General features: G+C 39.0%; 1 long non-coding RNA gene across 2 annotated transcripts in view; it reads right to left on the reverse strand.

The window, feature by feature from the left end:
• Positions 1-1,271: 1,271 nt before the first annotated feature.
• Positions 1,272-25,953, reverse strand: part of LOC145982663 (uncharacterized) — a 46,346-nt gene continuing 21,664 nt past the window's right edge. For both annotated transcript variants that reach the window (XR_014441125.1, XR_014441126.1), the window contains exon 4: positions 1,272-1,655. This is a non-coding gene — a long non-coding RNA (uncharacterized LOC145982663). The remainder of the gene's footprint in view (positions 1,656-25,953) is intronic.

Below are 25,953 nucleotides of genomic sequence, written 5' to 3' on the forward strand. Positions count from 1 at the left end.
TAAACTATTTGTAATTATTCCTCTGTGCTCATACTTCATAGGGAATTATCTAGGTAGATCATTGCAGTGTTTTCAACCTCACTAAAGTGACAAAATCCAATCTCGACAGAAGAAAATATTCTTTACAAATGTCAAACAAATATGAGGAACAATGTTATAGTTTTGGTCTTCATGTGATAAGCAAGAATGTACTTGTCTACTAAAGAGACCTGTATCAAAGTGTGTCAATATAGCTCTTAAGCATCAACAAAGATATCTTGAATTGGAAATACTTCAGAGTTGTCACTTAATTTTTGGAAAGTATTCATTTGGTTTTTAGTAGTGTAACCCCCAATCATAATTTTTTCTGCATTATACATTTAATCTTGGTCTCAACATACCAAAATGTTATTAAATTTATTTTATGCTTTACAAGGGACCAAGCTGAGACATATAACAATCTGGATATATATATTTTTTAATTTGTTGCAATATATTTAATTTCTAGCTGCTGATCATTTTTTTTTTATTTCAGGTGGAACACCCTTCTGGTAGGAGAACTGAATTTTCGAAGAACAAGTTTCAAAGTGAAGAAAGAAATCCAGAAATGTTTTCTAATTGAAACTTACTAGAAACAGTTGATCAGCCAGTGCTTCTGATTGGGAGGAAAACCATTGGTATGCTCTATTGTATCCATTTTTAGAACTAATAAAATATATTGAAAATAAGAAATTTGACTTATCTTTGGTTTTGAGATAGAAAAATAAATTTAAAAATGTAGTGTTTATTAAAAATTTATAAAATTCTTGGACTTAGATAAAAAAAATAATTAAACTTATTAAATAAAATAGAAAGAAATCAAATTTTTGGACTTATATAATACAAAATGTCCTTATTTTAAGCATATTTTGGTCAATTTTTGGCCAAAATATGCTTAAAAATCACCCTAAGTCCAATTTAAGAAAATTTTGAACCTTCCCCCACCTAAACACTTTAGGTCAAATGTTGATAAGAAGAGTCTCAGGTAATGTGGGGGTAAACTTTTATTAGGTATTAAACAAGATAAAAGCTCCCTTTCCCAACAAAGTGCTACATTTGAAAGAGTTTAAGTCCAATGTTGGCAATGATTGAATTGGTTGGTACATCGAAAGGAAATGTTCAGAATGCAATCCCAAACATTTCCTTTGAATGTATCAACAGACTCAATCACTGCCAAAATGAGACTTGAACGCTTTCAAATGTAGCACTATGCCTGAAAAAAGATCATACAAAAAAAAAAAAAATCTCACCTTATTACAGGAAACTGCAAAACACAAGGTTTACAAAAATTCCACCCTCAGAGGGAAAACTTGCACTTTTACAATATCTGAATGTCAAGGTGTAATGAAAGTAACCAACAAGTCTACATATTCCACGAGGTTATTTCAGGTTTTGTTTCACTTTGAATTCTTCTTGCTCTGCAGCCTCCTCCACTGACCCTATCCTTAGATTTCCATCCAGCTGCTCCTCTCTTCGCTTCTGGCCTGGTGAACTCCACTTGCAGGCAGATGGCATCTGGCTGTTGGTGGGAGAAGCGTCATTTCCTGGACTTCTATTGGAGATGATGATTGCAGCATAATGGACGAGAACCTTGCCCCATGTTATTCGAAGTTCATCAGTGGTCGTCCTTACAAGGCCTGGAAAATAGTTCAGACTCAATGAGAGCAGAGACACCATAAAGAAAAAAAAACCTTTAAGTTAAAACTTAGAACAGAGGAATGTAACTCCAAATATGAGGTTTTCTGTTTCGTTTAACATATTGCCTATGGAGAGCTCTATTTGGAGTTAGGAAATAATGTATTCTTAGGAATATGTCTTATCTTCTGTAATTTTGAGAAACTGAAGTTACATCCCTCTGCTTCTCACATGAATTAAAAAGCACCCTTAAAATTAAATATTACTAGGGCTGAGCCAATGCTCATGTATCGGTATCAGCCAATACTTTCCCGGCATTTTGCAGAGCCCCATTATCCTAGAAAGTATTAAAAATTCAAACTTTCTTTTTATTTTGCACAAAAAGTGTATTTTGTGATTACATAATATCTATTATAATATTCTCATGTAATTCTTGAATATTCTTGACACACATAATCACATAAGAATATGTACACACCATTATTGATCAATATCTTGAACAAATTTTAGTAACAGTATCGGCATAGATAACCTCCCTTGTTAGTAATATTTAGGGCTAAGTGTCCCCCTCCGATTTCCATGAAACTTGGCAGGTGTAGAGGGGGGGCCCAAAGGAAGAAATACTTCTTTTCTTGTTTCGGCTAAAAAACTGTTTTAGGGGGCAAAACCCACCTCAAATGTCAAGATGATGACAAATTGAAGTGGGGATCTGACCCCTAAAACAGTTTTTTAGCCGAAACAAAAAAAAACACGTATTTCTTCCTTTGGGGCCCCTCTATACACCTGCCAAGTTTCATGGAAATCTGAGAGGTACAGTTAGATAACATCCCTTGTAAGTGAATTATGGCACAATCACAGAGTAATACTTCGATTATGACTAGACTTTACAAAAAAAGGGGGGGGGATCGTTTGAGAAACACTGCCTCAAAAAAAACTGAAATAGAGTGGCCACAAATGGCAAAAGAAAAAGTCCATTACAATTTTGTTTTAAGTCTACTTATGGTCAGATAGGCTAATTGGAACTGGACCTTGTGACCTAGTACTTTGGGTCACATAAAATAACGCACACGTAGGACGAAAGAGTGCGTAGGAAGAGTGTTGGATTACAGTGAGCATGTTTTACATAGTGGCGCAATAGAAGCTGTAGCTAGGCGGGTAAGAGCTTGAATGCTTTTGGTTAACATTGCATGGTGTGATTATGCAAAGACCAATCACAGCCTTAGAGTTGCAATGGGGTGAGTGAGGCAAAAAGAACGAGAACAGTGCGGTTGGTAACAGAACAGGCGTAACATCAACTTTCTCGGCGTGGAAAGATTTCCTCGGTTAGGAGTAGTGCCTTCGGACGTCGCGTTGCGAGTTCCTCGCGGTTGATCAAACTTTATCCGGGCGTCGCGAAAATACTTTTATAATCCCACATCACATTCTCTGGCATAAGAACAGCATAAGAAGAAAAGGTGATACCACTGTGTATAGTGTAAAATGTAGTGAATATTGGAGTTTAAGGTTTATTTTCAAATACAAGGTAAAAATTAGATATTAGTGGTTTATTTCCTTTTGTGTTAATCTTTTTACAGTACACAAATTAGCTAACTTAAGACTTGCGAGTGACTGGTCGGTCTGGTGCCATAAACCCAGAGCTCGCAAGCCGAATCAGGTTACTACAATCAAACCAAGAGTAAAATTAGAAAGCAAGTAAGCAACCACAAAATTAAAAAACGGTTGGAATGACCTGCAATTTAAAATGGGATCTGAATCACTACCTCCACTGGGACTCAACTACAAAAGATGTTGACTGAACACCAAGTGAGGAACCAACTTCCCAGGCAAGAATGGACATTTGTGTTTAGCTTCCGTGATGGAAGTGTTGCTGTTAGAATTCTGTTCACCAATGAAAAAATGTTCACTGTTGAGGAGGCTTTTAACTTGCAAAAGTCCACAAGAAACTTTAGTGAAGGGTCATTAGGAAGGGAGAGGGGAGGGTGGGTGGAAGTTAGTAGTTTGTGGTCCAGATCTGGACAACAAAGTGTTGCTAATCTGAAGCACTCTTGTGAAGGCAGTGGTAGATCCTCTTGATAGAGGGTGAGGGGGGCTCACTTATTGCACAAGACTCAAAACAACTTTCTGGTCAAGCCCCATCCTTCGCCTTCTGACATCAGGCAAAGTGCTATCCTTGGTAGCTTTAGGTCTCTCGGCATAAATACAGCATATATCTAGAACCTTGATAAAATCATTCCCAGTTTCCAAGGAAAACTTTCTAAAAATTCAAGGATACAAACAAATGTCCTCTCTATTTCAACCTTATGTATTACAATCTCTCATCACCCACACATATTTAACAATATAAAGGATCAGTGTGATTCCAATGTATCAAGAAATTATATAATTCAATTCAATTAAAAGGTGTGTGATTTGTGTGTAATATTTAATTATTTACAATGCAGAGTTCACATTTGCCATTTCACATACTCAGACCAAAATGCAAACACAAGTCATAAATGTTACGGGATATGTTAATCTACGAAACATTGTTTACTGTAGAAGAATTTCAAACTCAAATTTACCTAATGAACTTCAAGATATCTTGCGATACTCTGTCAGACAAATTGTTCTGCAAACAGATTGAGAGAATTTTGATTTATTTTCCACGCAGCTCTCTTTTCTTTTCCTTCCTTTAAAAATAAAAGCTATACTGTGAAAATCTTGCCTCAGGGCATTTATAAATATGTATAAAATCAATGGGATTTGGATTAATAAGAGTTGCAATTTTTCATGTCTACGAAAAAAATTCACGCAGAATTCCTGGAATTTCCAGTGAGAAGCCACCCTGAAATAATACCTTCTTGATGAAGCCTCCAAAAATTGCAGTGTGTTTATGCTAAGAGGACTAATCCTAACAAACCTAATCTATCCACGAAGGCATTACACACACACACATGGGACCAGGCCAAATGCAGTAATTTTGAATGATTAGTGCTTTGAGTACACAATTTATCCATGGGATATTGACTGACTGATTTAGTTTATTTTACTTCTTCTCATTTCTGCCACTTTTGGCTAATCGCAAAGATGAAGAGTGATGATATTGCACACCCATGCCAAGGCTGGGATTTGAACCCGGGACCTCTGGTGTCCATGGAATATTACAATGTCTTGGAGCATCTTCTGCCATTTCATTCACAGCATGTGCAAATCAAATATTCAATGAACAAGTCTTCATTTTCCCAACAACAGTAATCAAATATGTATTCCCTGTTGATGAGACCAAAGTATGCACTCAAAATGTTGGAAGCCAACATCGACTTAACCTGGCTGGTAAGTAAAGAACACTTGTTCAAATCAGGTCGCCAGGAAAACTACAATTCCTATAATCAAATAAGTAGCTTTGGACTCTACAGGCTAAATTAAATGTTAATCTTGTAGTAGCATACTGATCTTAAGTATTAAATGGGGTACACACACATTCATGTAATAGGTGTACTTCTGCATATATATTATGAACAGCCATGTTTTAACAGTCTTGAAACACCTAATACTTTGATATTGAAGTTTGTGAAAGTTTGTGTTAAGTCCATTTTATGCTATTAGGTAATCAGGACTGAACCTTTAGTTTTAAAATTAATACAAATCACTATGCTATTGATAGGCTCACACACACAAGGCAAAAACAAATTAGTAACTCAAAGTAATGGAAATATCTGTCTCTTGGCTGCTACACCATGCTATTTGGTTGCAAAATATATCATTATGAACCTTTAAACTCACAACTGACACTGCAAGTGAAACAAGTTAGCCATAGTTGATAAAAAGGACAAAATTTCCAGCCCCCCCCAAAAGAACAGCTTTTTATTTTTTTTTTTATTTTTTTTTTGCAATTCTAATCTCAACTGTGAATACAAACTGATGAAGGGTCACTTACACAGGAAGTTTGAACCTGGAAACTGAAATTGTTTATCATTTGGAGTGTGATCTCGGAATACTGCAAAAAATTTAAAATAATTTCCTTTACAGATAATCACACAGTGTCATTATATAGGGTGGTTACAAATTATTGAATACATCTTGATATGAAGGGCTTGGGAGTAAAACATGCTAAGTAACATTTTGGTCATTGTTGAGTAGCACAGTGCATAGTGCAGTCTATCATAAATGGAGTCAAACTGTACTCATAGTGTTTCGTTTCGTCAACAGATGACAGAGCTAGACATGTTGGTAGTCATGGTATCTACCAGTTGTTTTGTGTACAGTATGGTAAGTAGCAAAGATGGCGGCGAAACAGCAGTTACTGAGATGCAACATGTCTCAGAAAGTTCCCGAGTATTTAAGTCACGAGGAATATGTACCACCGAAAAAGAATGAGGAGAATGAAGAGGTTACCGATGCAGATGGGAGTAAAACTGGCAACAAATATTCCATTTCATGTAAAATGTGGTATCTGCTGTACATACCATTGTTTACATGCAGCAGTGCTAATGATGGCAGTTTCGAAATAAATTTTACTCTTGTACTTGGATATGAATTGCAATCTAGTCGAGAAGCATATACTTTCCATCTGCTAATATGAATACGTGTAGTCACATAGAAATTTGAGCCTTCATTCTACTGTAAGTTTAAGGGGGAGACGGACAATTTCCCCTAGGTCTTTCTCGCTGGGGCAGCTGTCGATCACTGTTGCCAACTTTGCTCTTTTGGAGCCAGATCTGGCTCTTTCGTGCACTCGTTTGGCTGTGAACTGACACATGCTCCACTATTTTTTCTACTACTGGCTCCGGCCCATAATGACCAACTTTGGCATGAGTGTACATTTTGCATGTGACGTGATATTGTTATATTAGCTGCGTCAGCTACTTTTATATAGTGCTGTGGCTAAGGTGAAGATGACAATATTGTTATCCGGAAATCCTTTATTTTCGATTTCATATGAGCATCATTGGATTACACTGCTCTGCAATTTGAAATATTTTTTTTGATGTTTTGGTTTCGAATGTCGTTTTCCCCTAATTTTGGGGCGCTGATTCTAAATATGTAAGCAGTTTTCTTCTATCACGTCCATATTGTTGAAAAAAATTAAAACAAAATTTGCATATTGAACCATTACTGGCATATATTTATACCCTTCTACAAGATCATTGCCATGGTTAAAAACGTGGTGTATATTATAATTATGTAATTGTAAACACAATGTACCTACAGTTCACAAGAATTACCAACAAGTGATATTATTTACAGTGACCTCATTTATTTTACAGGCAGGAATTTTCGTCTTTTTGAACTTCTTCCATATGCATGAGAAGTACTTTCCCTTTTCAGGGACCAACAATAGTCTGCCATCATGTTCACAGTCCAACCAGCATGGTATCTTCTTTCCATGTCTTTCAAATCCTGATGGAAACGTTCACCCTGTTCCTCACTGTAAAATCTAAGACAGGTATCTGGAAAATAGTCAATGTGAGCATGAAGGAAGTGTAACTTGAAACTCATGTTACAACCTAGTTTTCTCAAATTTTCCAACATGGTGTTCAGAATGGTTTTGTAAGCTGGGCTGCTCCTGTTTCCTAGGAAGTTTTTTACATCTTTGTAGCTCTCCCAGGCTTGCTTTTCTGTTTGGCTCATTGTATCCTCAAAAATGGGGTCACACATTAATTTTCTGATCTGAGGTCCAGTAAAAACACCTGCTTTCAGCTTATCTAGGGTCATTCTCTGATAACACTACATATGTACTTAAAACATTCACTGTCCTTATCTAGGGCATGTACAAACTGGCTCATAATACCCAATTTAATGTGTAGAGGAGGGAGAAGAACTTTCGTGGGTTCCACAAGGGGCACATGCACAACATTCTTTGTTCCGGGTGTCAAGGGTCCTCTGATTGGCCACTCCCGCCTTTGCGAGTGATTTTGTCTGTCTCGACTATTCCACTCGCACAGGAAACAGGGCATGTTTGTGTATCCCATTTGTAGTCCCAGTAAAAGGTTGATAACTTTGAAGTTACCACATACAATTCACCCATACTGTAAGTACTTCACACACTGCAATAGAAACTGCAAACTTTCATATGATTCTTTCCAAGTAATAGAATAAGCAACTGGTACAGATCCAAGAACATTACCATTGTGGAGTAAAACACCTTTCAGGCTGGTTACAGAAGAATCTATGAAAAGCCTCCATTCCGAAGTTACATACTTTACACCAAGCCACGTTACAAGTTTCGGTATGTCATTGCAGAAGATCATAGACCTTTCTTCTGAAAATAAATAAACTATTTCTTGTTCCCGGGATCTGTAACATGAAATTTTAGTGCCAGGTAACAATAAATGTCTGTCTTTCAGTACAGAAGCTAACAGTTCAGAACTTTCCTTTGGTAACGCAAGATCACGTACCAAGTCATTCAGTGTGGTCTGACTAAATAAGTGTGGGGTATTATCACTTGTACTGGGGTATTATCACTTGTACTGATCCACTGATGTCCGTTGTATTGCTTACAACTTCCTTTCGAGGCGATGTACAGCATGAAGATGGACGAGAAGGAATAGGTAGACTTTCGTCATGTTTGATTGGTCTCATTGCAGATCGCAAATGCGGATACACTATGTCACTTTTGTTCTTGGCACTGAAACCTTGCATTTGAACTTGACAAAAATAACAGTCATCCGTATGGTTTAATTGTTTCCTCCATGCCATTGGCAGAGTAAAATAGAATTTCTCTCTTTGTCCGTTCATCCAGAACCTCAAACCTTCCACACAAGTCTTACATACTTTCTGGGGTGCCCATGGTTTATTTTCATCGCCAAGCACAAGTCCAAAATACGCAAGGTAGGCTTCTTTTTGTCCGAATATACACAATTTGTCACTTAATACAACACACTCAACCACCTGTGAAACAAAAAAACAGTTGAATTACTGTTGCCAGACCACATACAAAGGTGTAATCACAATTTAACTCTAAATACTCTCCATCCATGCCCTCCTATGGTATATAAACGGGACTTTTATGAAACACAAATTCCTGATTTTCTCGAAAACCTGACGTGATAGGAAAAAACGGATTGCACCGTTGAACTCAGTGTGAAAATTCCATTTAGGAACACTCATTCATTTGAAAACCTCATTTTTGCTGCAGAGCAGTGTTATTGAGATGGGTGATGCCGCCAAATCTTGGCCTTGAAAACTAAGAATAAATTGCCATCACTTTAAAGCTAACGGTAATAGCAGCGCCCTCACCCCTCTGACACCTAAAATTACCCTAGGAGGCACTTTATGAAGCCTTCATTAATCTAGCTCCTTGAAAGTCATCTTTACCTCTATTAATGGTGAAATTTAGCTCTTTTATACACATCAGGTTTGGCAACACTGCCAGGATGGCCGCAGGAGGCAAGGAGAAATGCATTAGGTTTATGGGACAATTATTTTATTTGTTCTCTCGGGTATATCAAAGATCCAATGACGTAGAAAAGTACATGGACGGATAAGGATGCGGTGAAGTATGTCATAGTAGAAGGAAAAGTCGAAAGTCCCATTTGATTAGCCGTAACTTGAAATTGAATTTGATTTCTCATAAGGAATACATGGGATTCTGTAAATACTTATTAATCATATTTTTCAAACATCGTGTCTAGCTTACAAATCAACTTGAAAAACAGTTTCCACTTGCAACATGGAGAGAAATTCATACTCTTTTACATACTAAACCCTTTTTAAATAGCAGTGCCCAATCCGACTATATTGAAATAAATGCACAAATGGTGCGTAATTGTCCCTCTTCGCCTTAAGAATGTTTCACTTCCTTTGACCACAAAAAAATAATAACACTTCATTGCTCTTCTACAGTGCAAGTCAACTGTGTAGCGACCATATTGTCCGTGCTACTGCGCAGATGCATACTGCTCGATCGTCAAGGCACCTTTATGGTGTGTTGCTAAGGAACCTATTTGAGTGCCGAAACACAAATTTTCGTTGTGCATAAATCTCCATGAACTTTAGAATAAGATTCCTGTTATTTAATGACTTCCCATCATACAATTTCAATTTGCTTGCCTGGTATTAAAAGTGATAAATTTTAGGTATTTTCATGTTATTTGTACTCCAAAAATTATAAAATAGACTAATACGAAGACTTCAACATCAACCACTCAGCATATAGTTGTGGTCTTAACATGGAAGTCAACAAATTTAGCAAATTTCGCAAACATTACAATACAAAAAAAATAATTTCCACATAAACCCATTGCCATCAAAACCTACATTTTTTTTTCAAAAAAATTACAAAATTCAAATACCACAGTCATGTTGCATTTGAAATTAAAGTTCATTAAAAGCAGAATAGAATGACACCAATTTGAGCTTTCTAGGTCAAATAGTTCTTGATCTACAGTTGTTCAAAGATTTCAATATGTCGTCAAATTTTGGGATTTTTGCTTTTTTGAAAGTCGAACTTAAAAACTAGACCCGAAAAAATCTGAAATTTGGCAGTTTTCGTCAACTTTACTGGTACTGATTTGGCATGGAACGAGCCTATAACCAGTAGCTCACGTTATTGTTTATTGAATAAAATTATTAAAGCCATTCACTTTTGTATTACAAATTATGGTTGCTATAAATCAAAATATTAGTCATCTTGAATAAAGTATCTGATCACTCATTTTGATAATGTCTTTGCATGTAAAGCATGGTAACTACAACAATTCCTTGAACAACCCTCAAACAAATCGCATATAGCACCACAGAAAAACTTAATTAGGATGAAAAATGACAAACATACAAGTGAATCACATTTGCTGTAGTTTAGAAATTTGTTTAAACTTGTAACTCAGATTTTGTTTGAAACGTCAACTTTCAATATCCGGAAACCTACATTTGGTCACTTACCATTTTTTACTCCCCGAGCACTTCTCATATATTGAAGCAGCCTTTCTTTTGTTGCAAATGACAAGAGCAGCAGTAAGTGTTTGTGTTACATCGACCAAACATACATGGTGCAATCAGTGGCAAAGCTTGGTCTTAAGAAGAAGGTAAGCAATGCAGTACTCCTAAAAAGGGAAAGGGGGGGGAGTATATAATTATACAGCCCATTGCCCCAATTTATTAAAAATAATATATCCCCAATTCCTTTCTCAACGGCCATGATTCTTAGTTGAAATTATTGATATAATAAAATACTTGCTATTACTTACAGCTTCCCGTACACAATTTGAAATATCCATGTTTGTTTTGATAAATCCATCACACCAAGCAAAAGAGACCACTAACTTCACTTCACTCGTTCTTCCCAGACAAATGAAAAATGTTTCGAAAAGCTCTGAAACTAACAGAAAAGTGATACCAACTTGTTGTAAAAATCATTGATCAAGGGAGAGTAAAAGAACTGACTTGAAGCTTAAAATTAATTAAGCTTTGAATAATAGGTGATTACAACAGAAAGAAAATGCGCCGGTTCTTTTTTAATAATATATTAATAAAAATAGTTTCATTCTTTTCTTTACATAAGTTTTATCGGGAAAAAACATCAGTTTATTGAATTTGTTTGCATGGAAACTCAGCATAAATACTGTGTAAATTATTTGGTAGTTGTCAACACTGGCGTGGCATTGCAATTTGAGATATGAGAGGTGTGAGGTGGACAACAGCCAGCTGTTCTGCAGATTCCAGCACTCTGCAGTGCCAAGGACACGACGTTTGTCTTAATCCCTGAATGTCAACATTATTGACACTTTTTACAAATCGGGATAAAGTAATGCTTTAAACTTTGTCTACATGAAATATGTAACAGTTATATAATCATTTCTTTAAATAATTCTGTGTTTATAATAAAGCAAATATTCATCTTATATGCTTTCTGCTATTAGTGCGTGCTTTCTGCTTAGCTCTGCTGTTTGAGAGAAGCCGAAAAGTTCTGAAAAGCAGAGCTTTTATAAGTGGTTTGCTGCAGAGGAGACGCTGCTGCTTGCCAACGTGCTGCTGAGGGAGTTTGCGGGCGTAAAATTTTGTGAAATAGAGTGCAATAGAAAGTAAATAAGCCACTCAACATTAAGTACATTAAATAATATTTTAATAGTGCAAGCAGTGCTTGCATCACTTCTACTATATCTTTGCCACTGGGTACCATGGTAGCAAGGTAGGAAACCTCAGTACCAAGATGGCTACTGTTCAAGGGAGAGGTATGCGCGTTCTTTGGTTTCAGGAAACCAAACCTGCAATAACTGTTCAAAAGACATATTCGGTACAAGTGTAATCCTAGTAATGCCCACAAAGCATTGGTATCAGCAATTTAAGGATACAGGAAGTGTCGAACATAGGAAAGGTACTCGCAGACATTGTAAATCGAGTAAGAATTTGAATTTGAATTTGAATTTTATTTTTTTTCCGTTGACCCTTGTTTAAAAGGGCATGGAAAACGTCAAGATACATAATGAAATAATAATTAGTTAAGTACATCATAACAAAAAAGAAGAAACATTGCGTAGTACATTACATCACTACACCAAAGTAAAAATGAAAAATACACTTCATTACATTACAATAAAAATAAAAAAACACATTATCATTGTTGCATGATTGAAATAAGAATACAATTAAAATACACCTTTTTTAGTACATTGGCCTTGTATTGTCTTGTTCCATGAATTCTCCGATACTGTAGAGAGCTCTATCTGTCAAATATTTTTTTATTGTTTGTATTTGATTATCTTTTGGAGATATCAGTTTTATGTCATGAGGCAGCTGGTTGTAGAATATTTTTCCAGCATTCATTGGTGATTGTTTTGAGATATTGAGTCTGTGTTGGTTCTGGTAATAATTATCTTTCCCCCTTGTATTGTGGTTGTGTAATTGGTTATTTTTAGTCATGCTTCCAGTATTTAGAACAAACATTATAGCCTTATAGATGTATAGGGAGTATATTGTCATTATTTGTTTTTCCCTGAATAACTCTTTGCAAGATTCCCTACAGCCTAGTTTGTACATTATTCTAAGTGCTCTCTTTTGAAGTCTCAGTATTCTGACAGTATTATTATAAAATGATCCACCCCAAGCTATTATGCCATATTCAACATAGTGGTAAATTAGTCCATAATATATGCATTTGTTAATTTCTGTTAAATTATATTCAGCCATTTGTTTTAGCAGGTATAGAGACACTTTTACAAGAAGCCAGGGTAAATTCCTATCACATGTGTTGTAAACAAAACTGTTCAACATTGTCTATTAAAGTAACAAACTAAATATCATTATTTGTACTGTGTAAAACTGTTGCCAGGTTATTGTGAATGAAATACTGACAGTTATTATATAATTAAGGATGGAGAAATTGATTTGATATGGTGAAACTTAACAACCATTTACAACCTTTTACGTAATTATCAGTCACAACCATTCACTTCTGAGTTTTAAACTGCTTTTGAATCACTACGTTCCTTCACCAGGTATCGAACCTGGGACCCCTTGATTACAATGCAACAGAGGGTCCCATCCAAGACTTGATACCCAGTGGAGGCACATAGTGGTTTGGATCCCACTTTAAACTATATGTCCAGTCTCTATTAGCCTGTGCATAACAAATGTAACAAGAATATGGTGAATAAGAAGTTTGAAGTTCAGATTTGCACCATGTTGCTCAATGACAAGAAATGAAGTGCTTATGTACTTCTCATGACTATCTTGGAACGAGAAAGGTCTAACCTTCACGAACATATTTATCCAAAACTCAAGCACACATGGGATTACTGTACTGATGACAACATCCAACATATTTTACCTGTTACATGGACCTATCGGATCGAAATGTTTGAATTTTTATGGATGATAACCTTCATCTTTCAGTAGTTGTAGCTTACTTTGTAGATGAGTTAAAATTTTTGGGTGCATCTTTCAAACTACATGGAGGAAAATCCTCTTATCAAAAATCCTTTAAAAAGGGGGTTCAAAGAGCCCCTGAGAAAGGCCAAAAGTGTGAAAGGTTGTAAAGAGCAAAAACTGCCTCAAACAGTGTAAGATGCCTGCTCTTCTCAAAAAGCTATAAACATTTGTTAAACCACTTGTCATTTCCTCCCAACAAGGACGATAAACATTTGGGAAGATTAAAACTTTGAGGAAATAAGAATATGCCGACCACTTAAAACAGCATTACATACTTGACACCGCAGAGGGGGTCCAGCCCTTACAGCAAATGACCATGGGTAAGTGTCCAATTCGACGTCACGTTAAGATGTCCTCTTCTTGAAGGGAGGGAGGAACACCGTGCACAAATGGTGGGCTTGACAGCATAAAGCTTGTTCCCCCTTGCCTCGTCCCATTCTTCTTGCAACATATCAAACAACAAAATACATTCTGTAGGTTCCTCGCTGGCACAAGGTGGATGAGAGCATCTTGGCGGCACAAATGAAATAACCAGCAGTCTTCTGATCTCAACCCAATAGACAGAGAGTAAACACAACACCAAATAATGTTAATTGTTGTAAAAAAAAATGAATGTGTGCAGTGGCATGATCTGAAGACATTTTTCATGCATTTGAAGTTGCAAATTTAAACACATTTTGTGCTTAAAAAATAAAATGTACCATATTTATGCAAGCTTTCCAAAATTTGACCAACCCCTCCCCCCCCCCCCAAGAAGCTACACAAAGAAATATGTACATGGATGCCTCCCATGATTTTTCACCTTCTATCAGAACGTTTTACTTTACGGTTTTGACAAAGATCGAGAGTGCACCTACTGTCACTGGTATTTGTTGCATGAGAAATAATGGACAATAACATCCACAAATCCTGAGTGGAAGCTCTGCCTGAGGTAACACAATTAAGCCTTGTTTCCATGCCAGAAAAAACAATACATATGCTGACCAAGGCATTCTCTATTTCTGTAAAAAATAAAAATAATAAACACTTAAAAACGTGATGTTTCAACTAACTAGTTTGGTTTTATAACATCAGTGTTTATTAAGACACAGTTCACTTTCAAAATTTAAAATAATCTATCGACATGAATAATTTTTCCTTGTCAATGTCAGTTTTCAAACTGATGACCGTTCGGTCCAGGCACTGCTGGAAATGCGAAGAAATGGAATCGCCAACATCAAGAATAATTTCTTTCGGAATTTTTACATATTCTCGTTTAATCGCTGCCTTCAACAACTTTTGCTGGATTTGTCCAGTAAACTTCATCTTTTATGTATCCATTTACACAAAGTTTAGTGGCGTGAAGTCTGGTGTAGGCACAAGGTATTCTTTTCAGCTATTGGTCCAATCTATCCGTTTGGCATAGATTGCCAAGTATCACTCTCCGGTCTGCATTATCTGCACTCAGAGCATGGACTCTTCTTGGATTGGAACTCTTCCACTACCAGTGCCTCATGGTGTTTTTGAGATAAACAATTTTTTTTAAAAAATTGTTAAATTTTTAATTGCTGTTTCAATGTTGGCTTTGGAGATATTATTTGTTTATAATATGTAGAAACACAAATACTTCAAAACAAAAAAAGATTCATCCATTTATCTCTATTTGTTGAGAAGAAATTGCAATTTAAAAAATTTGACAGATCCAAAATGTCTGCGGCATGGTCAACTTTGAACAGCTATATCTAGAAAATTAAAATTAAAAAAAAAAAATACGTATTTTCTCAGTTTCACATATTAAAATTTCAGGAAAATCAGAGACTATGATTCCCACCCCTCTGCCTGTCTGGAGATGGATTCAGCCTATTCTGTTTACAAAAAAAAATGCTAACAATGTGTCAACTAATCAATGCAGTTGGTCTCATATGGCAGAGCTGATTGGAGGAGGAAGAGTTTGTTTCATATTCACCAACCAAAGGAAGGAGTTAAATAAACCTCATTTCCACAGATTATCATGAACAACTGCATCAGACAATAATCAAATCTGAAGAGAACATTTGCACATTAATTAATTAATACAACTCTACAAGTTTATTTTATTATTATTATTCCAACTGTCTTAACAATCGCTCTCTTAACATATGCAGAACCTGCAAGTATTATGGAAGGCTACATGAAAATGAATGAATGTGATGAAGGCCGTAGTTTGAGCAACCCTGACCATGTTCTGAAAAACTTTTCACTTTCACCTGGACCCACCTGATAACCAAGAAAACAAGAAGATAGCCATCGTCCCATACCCTGGTAACCTCTCTGCAGTCATCAGCTGCATTCTTTCAAAACACAACATCAAGACGATCCACAAATCACCATCGAAAGTCAGAAACAGACTTCGAAACCCTAAAGACCACCTAGCACAGGACACCTGGGTTTTACCGTATCATCTGTTCCTGCGGTAAAGCCTACATTGGACAAACGGGGAGGTTTGGAAGAACATTCCATCCAGGAGGGCCATAGAATTGACTCCACAACCACCAAGATCATCAATAAATCGTCATATTACTGGGGCCGTTTCATCAAAAAAGCAATAGTGATTCACAGGCAGAAGAAAAACCTCAACAGGGACACGGGACTTGGACTGGACCCAGCCTGGTTAGCAATAGTCGACCGGGAGCACGGACGTCGAAGAAACACCACCTGATTGGCTCGCCACCTACACCGGACCCCTCCCACACCAAATACATATAACTTCACCCTGACGTATCTCTGCATGTCTCAAGTCATAATTGATATGTTTGATATTTTTAACAATAGATGTCAGGGGAATTCAGTTTTGTTTTACGTTTACTCTCGAACAAAGAGAGAGAGAGAGTGACGCTCAGTCGGTTCGCGAGACAATATGGCCGAGTGTGCGTGGTAGTTTCATTCCGTGCATCGCGTTGCATTGCAGCAAGTTTGTATATACATGTAATCTTTGGTTTTAGTCAATATATCTTCGTTATTATCAGTGAGTGTCATTTGCAATCATCCGAGTCGAATCACCTTATAGAATTCAATATGGTCCTCCACTCCAGAGGTATGGGTTTGTGAAAGCGACACGCAGTAAGTACTATCATTTTCTTTGGCGTGCATCGTACAAATTAGACAGACCCATCTCGGCCCAACAGGCAAGCACATTTTGGTTCATCAGTGGCCACACACAAAACATTCATTTTGGTCCAGTGACCGGACTCATTCATTTTTGGTCCTTACCGGCACGGATGTTTCAGCTACGTGACATTCTGTTCATGTTCAAGGTCAAGTGCTAGTGCAGTGCGGAAACAACAGTTTCTTACAGCAGCCATATTGCCAACAATGCAGCTCCATTGTCGTTCGCAGCAAAGGATTGTAAACAGCTTGACGATACTTTTCATGCATCATTTTCTTCACGACAACGGCGCAGGAGGTCGGTAAGTATATTTTACTTTGTCTGGCTCATTTCCTTGCATTTATTTCCTTTAACCTTTCGTGTTCTTCATAAAAATGAGTGAGAGCGAAGTGCAGCAGCGTCTCGTTAGACAACGAGGGACATTAAAAGGAAAAATCACTCGAATGGAAACTTTCGTCAATCAATTCAGTGAAAGTGAAGGAAACATTCAAGAAGTGCGTACTCGTTTCAATGCATTGTCTCGCATTTGGGTGGACATTGAGCAAGTGCAAGATCAGTTAGAAGCTGAAACTGGTTCATCGCAGGATGACGTCAGAGACGAATTGGAAACGGCGGACTACAAGTTGAGTGCCCGGATGCAAGCTTTAATATCGCAGCATGATAAAGTTCAAGCGGAGCATGATGCTGTCAACACATCGCATGTCACAGCAACCCGGCTCAAACTTCCCACAATAGAATTGCCAACGTTTGAGGGTGATTATCGGCACTGGTTGTCTTATGAAGACACTTTCACGTCTTTAATACATAATAACAAAGACATCGCTTCCATTCAGAAGTTTCAGTATCTACGTTCGTCGCTCAAGGGCAAAGCGTACAAGCTCATTCAGAACTTACCCATCACGGAGGCAAACTACGCAGTTGCCTGGAAGTTGTTAGTGAGTAGATATGCAAACAAGAAGCTAATCGCATCATCGTACATTCAAGAAATATTGCACATCAAGGCAGTCAGCAAGGAAAGTGCTCAGGAATTGCATTCCTTTGTGGGATGTGCGACAAGCAACTTGAATGCAGTAAATGCACTTTACACAGATGTACTCAGCATTTTGTGTCTAAGCTAGATTCAGGAACTAGGAAAGCGTGGGAACTGCAAAATAGCGAAACAGATTTTGTCAGCATGGATGATTTCTTTTAGTTTTTGGAAAGACGATGTCAAGCGCTGGAAAGCATTCAGTCCGCACCAAGTGATGTAAATAAACAATCAATCAAACCTCAGCATTACAATGTAAGATCAAACAAGGGTTTTTCAAAATCTTTCATTAGTACCACTAGTGCGAACTCTTGTTTCTTTTGTAAAGAGTCGCATGCTCTCTTTAGGTGTGCATCATTTATTGCCGCGACTAACAAACAGAAGTATGATTGTGTTAGAAGGAATAAACTCTGCACGAACTGCTTATCTCCAAATCACATACTGCGTCTTTGCAAGGCAGGTTCGTGTAAAAAATGTTCACGCAAGCATAACACATTGTTGCATAATGATGGTATATCAAGAACGCCATTTTCCAGCACAGAATCTACGGAAGAAGGCAAGAACGAAAATTCTCAAGCAACGCAAAACGAGAATCAAGATCAAACTCCACAAGCTTCTTATTGTGCACTCAAAGAGCAACATACATCACGCGTGTTACTTTCCACGGCAGTGGTAAAGGTCAAGAATCATGCAGGTCAATGGATATACTGTAGAGCCTTGCTAGACAGTGGATCCCAGAACCACTTTGCGTCTGAAGAGTTGGTTCAGCGTCTCAAACTGAAGAAACATCCTCAGCATTTACCGATTCAAGGCATAAACAATGTTGAGTCGCAAGCAAATTTCAAGGTGGATATTCAGTTGCAATCTAGAATAAGCACATGGCTTTCCAACATTGAATGCTCCATATTGCCGCGGCTCACAAGCAACTTACCTTCACATCGAGTCGACCGAGCATCAATCAAAATACCAAGACATGTAACATTGGCAGATCCGACATTTGATGTGCCAGCGAAGATAGATCTTTTGATAGGCACACAGATCTTCTTCGAAATTCTCAAGCCTGATCGCATAACACGTTCTGCTGATTTGCCGATTCTACAAAACACTGAATTAGGATGGATAGTCGCAGGACGCATTCCACAACAATGCAGTGGCAACAATTCATCGATATCATGCTTCCTTCGAACGGAAGAAAGTCTCCACCTACAGCTTCAGCGATTTTGGGACCTTGAGATATATACCAGGCACAGAACAAAGGAAGAAATCAGCTGTGAGCGTCACTATTGTGAAAACACGGTGAGGGACGAAACAGGCAAATTCATCGTTCGACTTCCACTCAAAGAAAGCCGAGAAGCATTGGGCGATTCACTTCAACATGCCACCAAGAGATTTCTCCAATTAGAGAAAAGACTTGAGCATCAACCGGAACTAAGGATTCCTTACACAGAATTCATGAATGAATATGAACAGCTAGGTCACATGGTACCTGTAGGACAATTACCGATGTCTCATGACCACAGGGTAGCCTACTATTTGCCACATCACGCAGTAATCAAACCACAGAGTTCCACCACCAAGGTTCGTGTTGTTTTCGACGGATCGGCCAAAACCACAAGTGGCAAGAGCCTCAATGACATATTGATGGTCGGGCCCACCATACAACAAGATTTATTCTCCATCATGACAAGATTTCGCACACATCCTATAGCATTCACAGGAGATGTAGAGAAAATGTATAGAATGATTAAGGTGCAAAAAGATGACAATCCATTACAGCGAATATTGTGGAGAAGCTCCAACAAGCATCCAATTGAAGTTTTTGAGCTACGAACGCTTACATATGGCACAGCTTCGGCATCATTCCTAGCTACTAGATGCTTACAGCAACTGGCAGACAGCAAAATCAGCAGGCATCCTCGCATCAGTAGTATCATCAAGGAAGACATGTTAGTTGATGACGTAGTGAGCGGAGCACAAGACGTAGCTGACACATTGCAGATTCAGGCAGAATTAATTAACATTATGCAGCGTGGAGGATTTACTTTGCGTAAATGGTGTTCGAACAGCACGACAGTGCTAGAAGCAGTTCCGCCAGCCATGCGTGAAATGAAGCTTCCAGTCGAATTTCACGATTCAGAAGTGAAGACTTTAGGCTTATCTTGGGATCCTATTGCAGATAAATTACTGATCAACAGCAAAGCTTCTGAAGTAGCGAATAGCGTCGAAATATCAAGCACTAAACGACAGGTAGCATCAGTCGTTGCGTCAATATTTGACCCTTTAGGTCTCATCACTCCAATTGTTATTACATACAAATCATTTCTTCAACAATTGTGGACATGCAATGTTCAGTGGGATGAAGAACTTCCACAAGACTTGAATCAGAAATGGCAACAGTTGCGCAGACAACTCCCCGCAATTAAACACATCGAAGTCAATCGTTTTGTTCTAATTAATGGAATAGTTAGAAATACCCAGATACATGGATTTGCAGATGCATCTCAATATGCTTACGGTGCATGTTTGTATGTGCATTCAACTAACCACAAAGGTGAAACAGCAGTAAATCTACTTTGTGCTAAATCACAAGTAGCGCCAGTCAAGAAGGTGACATTACCTCGTCTTGAATTATGTGCAGCATTACTCCTAGCAAGATTAGTCCACAAGGTATTACCAGTTTTACGTCTGAAGGTAGACGAGATACATCTCTGGTCGGACTCACAAATTGTATTGGCATGGTTAGCAGAACCATCCAACAGATGGAAAACCTTTGTAGCCAACCGGGTAGCAGAGATTCAAGACATTACGCAAATTAGCGATTGGAAACATGTTCCTTCAGCAGATAACCCGGCAGACATAATCTCAAGAGGTATTGAACCCACTTCAATACAACATAACCATTTATGGTGGCATGGGCCACATTGGTTAACAGATACAGAAGAGCATTGGCCACTTACGCAGCAGCCAAGGAAAGTTGAAATTCCGGAGGGAATAAGCATAACGGCATTATCAATTTGGCAGAATTCACTTGAGCAAACAATCGAACGGTTCTCCAAATTATCGAAATTAACTCGAGTGATAGCTTTCTGTCAGCGATTCATACATAACTGCAGAAAGTCCAACAACAATGTAAAAGCAAGTCTTTCAACAAAGGAAATGCAATCAGCATTGCATACATGCATCAAGACTGTTCAGCTATCAAGCTACAAGTCTGAAATTCAAGATCTTCAACGGCACCAACAAGTTTCAGCCAACAGCACATTGAAGAGCTGCACCCATTTTTGGACAGCAACAACCTTCTTCGCGTTGGAGGAAGACTCAAGAATAGCAATTTGACTTATGAAACAAAACATCAAATTATTCTATCTTCGAAAGGTCACCTGACACAGCTTATAATAGAAGCGGAACATTTGAGACAGCTTCATGCAGGATCACAGTTATTGTTGTCATCCCTCAGGCAACAATACTGGATTGTACGAGCAAGGCGTACAATCAAGCAAGTAATTCACAATTGCCTCGCATGTTACAAGTTGAAGGCAACCACGGCCAAGCAACTCATGGGTCAACTTCCGTCACCTAGAGTCACACCGTCAAGACCATTTCTCAACTCTGGTGTAGACTATTGCGGACCTTTCCTATTGAAATCGCATTCGCCACACAGCAAAGTTCATCGCAAATCATACGTGGCTTTATTCATTTGTCTAGCCACCAAGGCTATACATTTAGAGCTCGTCTCCGATCTCACCACAGACGCATTTATCGCAGCCCTGCGAAGATTTACATCTCGTAGAGGTAAATGTGCCAATCTGTACAGTGACAATGGCAAAAATTTCGTCGGGGCAAGAAACGAACTTAAAGAGCTACATAACTTATTTTCGTCACAGGAATTCGCACAAAATATTGATGAGTACGCGAGTTCTGAATCCTTCCAGTGGCATTTCATTCCACCTAACTCACCACATTTCGGAGGAATATGGGAGAGTGGAATGCGCTCCATGAAGTATCATTTAGTTAGAGTAGTAGGAAAGTCAACATTGAATTTTGAGGAATTTGCAACTTTGCTCACCCAAATAGAAGCATGCCTAAATTCAAGGCCTTTGACTGTTTTATCCGACGATCCAGAAGATTTAAGTGCTCTCACTCCTGGACATTTTCTCATTGGTTCAGCCCTTAATTCCTTTCCCGAGCCAGACCTCACTGACCTCCCAGGAAATCGACTGTCCAGATGGCAGAGACTCCAAAGCTTTCATCAAAACATTTGGCAGCGATGGTCCAAGGAGTATTTAAACGGTCTTCAGCAACGATCCAAGTGGACTAGTGTCCAAGAAAACATCAAACCAGGTTTGATAGTTGCAGGCGCGTCGCCTGATAATGTTTGCATGAGCACGTGAACACTCATGTATATGTTCTAAATTACGTACATATTAAATGCACACAACTATATTTCTTCGAAATAATACTTTTTTGATGTTCGAGTATACACACACAATTTAGTCTGATACGACGTCTTTCAAGTCTGATAACTTTTTTAGATAGTTGGTAACACTGACTCCCATTGTGTTCCACGGTTGCGATGAACACAATGGCTGTGTTGTGTGTTGTGAACTGGCAGCTAAGGGGCTGTTGGCCACTATACCCCGAAAGTGTTCACTGCCCTGTGCGAACATTGTGGTGCGAACCCTGATCCAAGCGGCAATACTTCTTACATTCGGCACCAGGGCGCAGCATATACAGGCACGTCTAGGAGGACTCAAAAAGATTGGCGCTACATAGTTGCAATCTTTAGTGAGAAATCTCTAAACCTGGCGGATTTTAAATTCCAGTGGGCGCTAAAATTCACGGAATAGCGACGAGCGACTTTTCTTTAGAAACTAGTCTGCAGGAGTTATAAACTTTGAAAGATATTGTGTATGATTTGCGCACGTGCGTCTAAGGGCAATTCAGACTGTGCAACTTCCTTTAGTAATCGACATTTTTCATGCCAAGGAAATAACTCTCACCAACTTAAATTGCAAAGGAAAGTGCTGACTACATTTACATCAATTCAACGCGCATTTTTCTGGTAACTATACTCAGAATAGTATGGGGTTGTATGGCCTAAATAGTTGTTACCGAAAAAAGTTATCAATTGATATTAGTAAATCATTTTACTATTCTCTACGTTATTAGAATATGCTTATTGTAAAGAACAAAATATAACTTTCAGAAAACTAAAGCTGTATTTTTGCTACACATACATTTTCTATTTTGAAGTTAGAAAGTCGAAATAACATATGCATTTAAATTGTCACAATTGAAATTAAATGCATTTTTAATGTGCATATACACGCACATACATTCAATAAACCTGGTGTAAGTTGTTCCGCACAGCATTTTTTAAAAATACATTTTGTATTTTTTACCAGCAAATTTGATTCAGCGATTTTTAATTAGCGCATGTTGAAGATTTAGAAACTTCTGCGTTTCAATTGTTGGCAACACTGCTGCTTTGGAAGAACTGCAAGGGAGCACATTTTGTTTTGGAATGATCAAGTACCGTTAGTTTTTCGGGGCAACAAAAAAGCCTATGCTCTTTGGCGGCAACGGGTAAAGGGCGGTTAGTGTCGATGTCGAGAGCAAGATATCTATTGACAAGCGGTTGGGTGAATTTATTTGCACTGGCTTTCACACGTGCGTGTGTGTTGTGCCGTGTGTGTGCGTGTGTGTGTGCTTGTGTGTGTGCGTGTGTGTGTGCTTGTGTGTGTGCGTGTGTGTGTGCTTGTGTGTGTGTGTGCTTGTGTGTGTGCGTGTGTGTGTGCGTGTGTGTGTGCTTGTGTGTGTGCGTGTGTGTGTGCGTGTGTGTGTGTGTGCGTGTGTGTGTGCGTGTGTGTGTTGTGCGTGCGTGTGTGCATGTGTGTTGTGCGTGTGTGTTGTGCGTGTGCGTGTGTGTGTTGTGCGTGTGTGTTGTGCGTGTGCGTGTGTGTGTTGTGCGTGTGTGTTGTGCGTGCGTGTGTGTGTGCTGTGCGTGTGTGTGGTGCCGTGTGTGTTGTGCCGTGTGTGTTGTGCCGTGTGTGTTGTGCCGTGTGTGTTGTGCCGTGTGTGTTGTGCCGTGTGTGTTGTGCCGTGTGTGTGTGCGTGTGTTTGCATGTGTGTGTGTGTTGTGCCGTGTGTGTTTGCGTGTGTGTGTGCGTGTGTTTGCATGTGTTTGCGTGTGTGTGTGCGTGTGTTTGCATGTGTGTGTGTGTTGTGCCGTGTGTGTTTGCGTGTGTTTGCATGTGTGTGTGTGTTGTGCCGTGTGTGTTTGCGTGTGTGTGTGCGTGTGTTTGCATGTGTGTGTGTGTTGTGCCGTGTGTGTTTGCGTGTGTGTGTGCGTGTGTTTGCATGTGTTTGCGTGTGTGTGTGCGTGTGTTTGCATGTGTGTGTGTGTTGTGCCGTGTGTGTTTGCGTGTGTTTGCATGTGTGTGTGTGTTGTGCCGTGTGTGTTTGTGTGTGTGTGTGCGTGTGTTTGCATGTGTGTGTGCGTGCGTGCGTGCGTTGTGTTGTGTTGTGTTGTGTGTGTTGTGTTGTGTGTGTTGTGCCGTGTGTGTTGTGCCGTGTGTGTTGTGCCGTGTGTGTTGTGCCGTGTGTGTTGTGCCGTGTGTGTTGTGCCGTGTGTGTTGTGCCGTGTGTGTTGTGCCGTGTGTGTTGTGCCGTGTGTGTTGTGCCGTGTGTGTTGTGCCATGTGTGTTTGCGTGTGTGTGTGCGTGTGTGTTGTGCCGTGTGTGTTTGCGTGTGTGTTGTGCCGTGTGTGTTTGCGTGTGTGTGTGTGTTGTGCCGTGTGTGTTTGCGTTGTGCCGTGTGTGTGTGTGTTGTGCCGTGTGTGTGTGTTGTGCCGTGTGTGTGTGTTGTGCCGTGTGTGTGTGTTGTGCCGTGTGTGTGTGTTTGCGCGTGCGTGCGTGCGTGCGTGCATGCATGCGTGCGTGCGTGCGTGCGTTGTGTTGTGTTGTGTTGTGTTGTGTTGTGTTGTGTTGTGTTGTGTTGTGTTGTGTTGTGTTGTGTTGTGTTGTGTTGTGTTTTGTACATTATGAATACTGTTAGGAGTTTGAAAGAAAAGTAATTTTCGCGATTAAGCGAAGCAGAACGAACTCAAGTAAAAAGGATGGGCCCTCACCAGCCGACCTCTACATTGTACAAGAGGTAAGTACTCCCAATTGCGTTATTAAAAGAACATTGGGTGAATTTATTTGCACTGGCTTTCACACGTGCGTGTGTGTTGTGCCGTGTGTGTGCATGTGTGTGTGCGTGTGTGCGTGTGTGCGTGTGTTGTGTTGTGTTGTGTTGTGTTGTGTTGTGTTGTGTTGTGTTGTGTTGTGTTGTGTTGTGTTGTGTTGTGTTGTGTTGTGTTGTGTTTTGTACATTATGAATACTGTTAGGAGTTTGAAAGAAAAGTAATTTTCGCGATTAAGCGAAGCAGAACGAACTCAAGTAAAAAGGATGGGCCCTCACCAGCCGACCTCTACATTGTACAAGAGGTAAGTACTCCCAATTGCGTTATTAAAAGAACATTAAAAAATTACTGGTACACGAAGTACAATTGGTTATGTGTGTGCAACGTTGTGAACGCGCAATTTTGTTTTCCTTGTTTATTGTTTGGAAGCGGCAATTCATGGACAAACACAGGACACATCCTGGGCGTTTGTTACCATTTGCACATGCGACTCGCTTAAAAAGAGACTGCATCTGGATTGGAACGATTCGTTTCGTGCAATGTATAAGATCAAGGATGGTAAATATGTTTGATTGATTGATTTGGTGCTTTAAGTCCACTTTATGCACAGTAAGGCTAATCGGGACTGGACATACAGTTTTAAGTGGGATCCGAACCACTGTGTGCCTCCACCCGGTTTCGAACCGGAACCCCTCGCTTACAAGGCGACGACGAGTAAATATGTTAATGACAACGACGAACAGATGTTACTATACGCTTTAAATCGGTGGTTCCCAAAGTGTGTGCTGCGGCACCCTGGGGCACCGTGATTAGCTTACAGGGGCGCAATGAAATGTTCCGATATTTTTACTGAATCGTTAGTCAATGCTATGAATGTTTCAAATATCTGCTTATTTAGTACTTTTTTTTTACATATAAAATGTTTCTGAATTTGAAATACGTGTTTAATTTTTAACTTAAGACAAGCAATCTTAGAAGTAACTGAGCGTTGCAAGTGTTAGAGAGGGATACTTTCTGGGTGCCGCGGTAAAGTCTTGAAAAAACTAAGGGAGTCGTGAAGCAAAGAAGTTTGGGAATCCTTTCTTTAAATGGTCGAAAATCAATCTCTCTCTGAAC

Source organism: Lepisma saccharinum, unplaced genomic scaffold (genome assembly GCF_977018435.1).
Source record: "Lepisma saccharinum unplaced genomic scaffold, izLepSacc3.1 HAP1_SCAFFOLD_296, whole genome shotgun sequence".
Lineage (NCBI taxonomy): Eukaryota > Metazoa > Arthropoda > Insecta > Zygentoma > Lepismatidae > Lepisma > Lepisma saccharinum.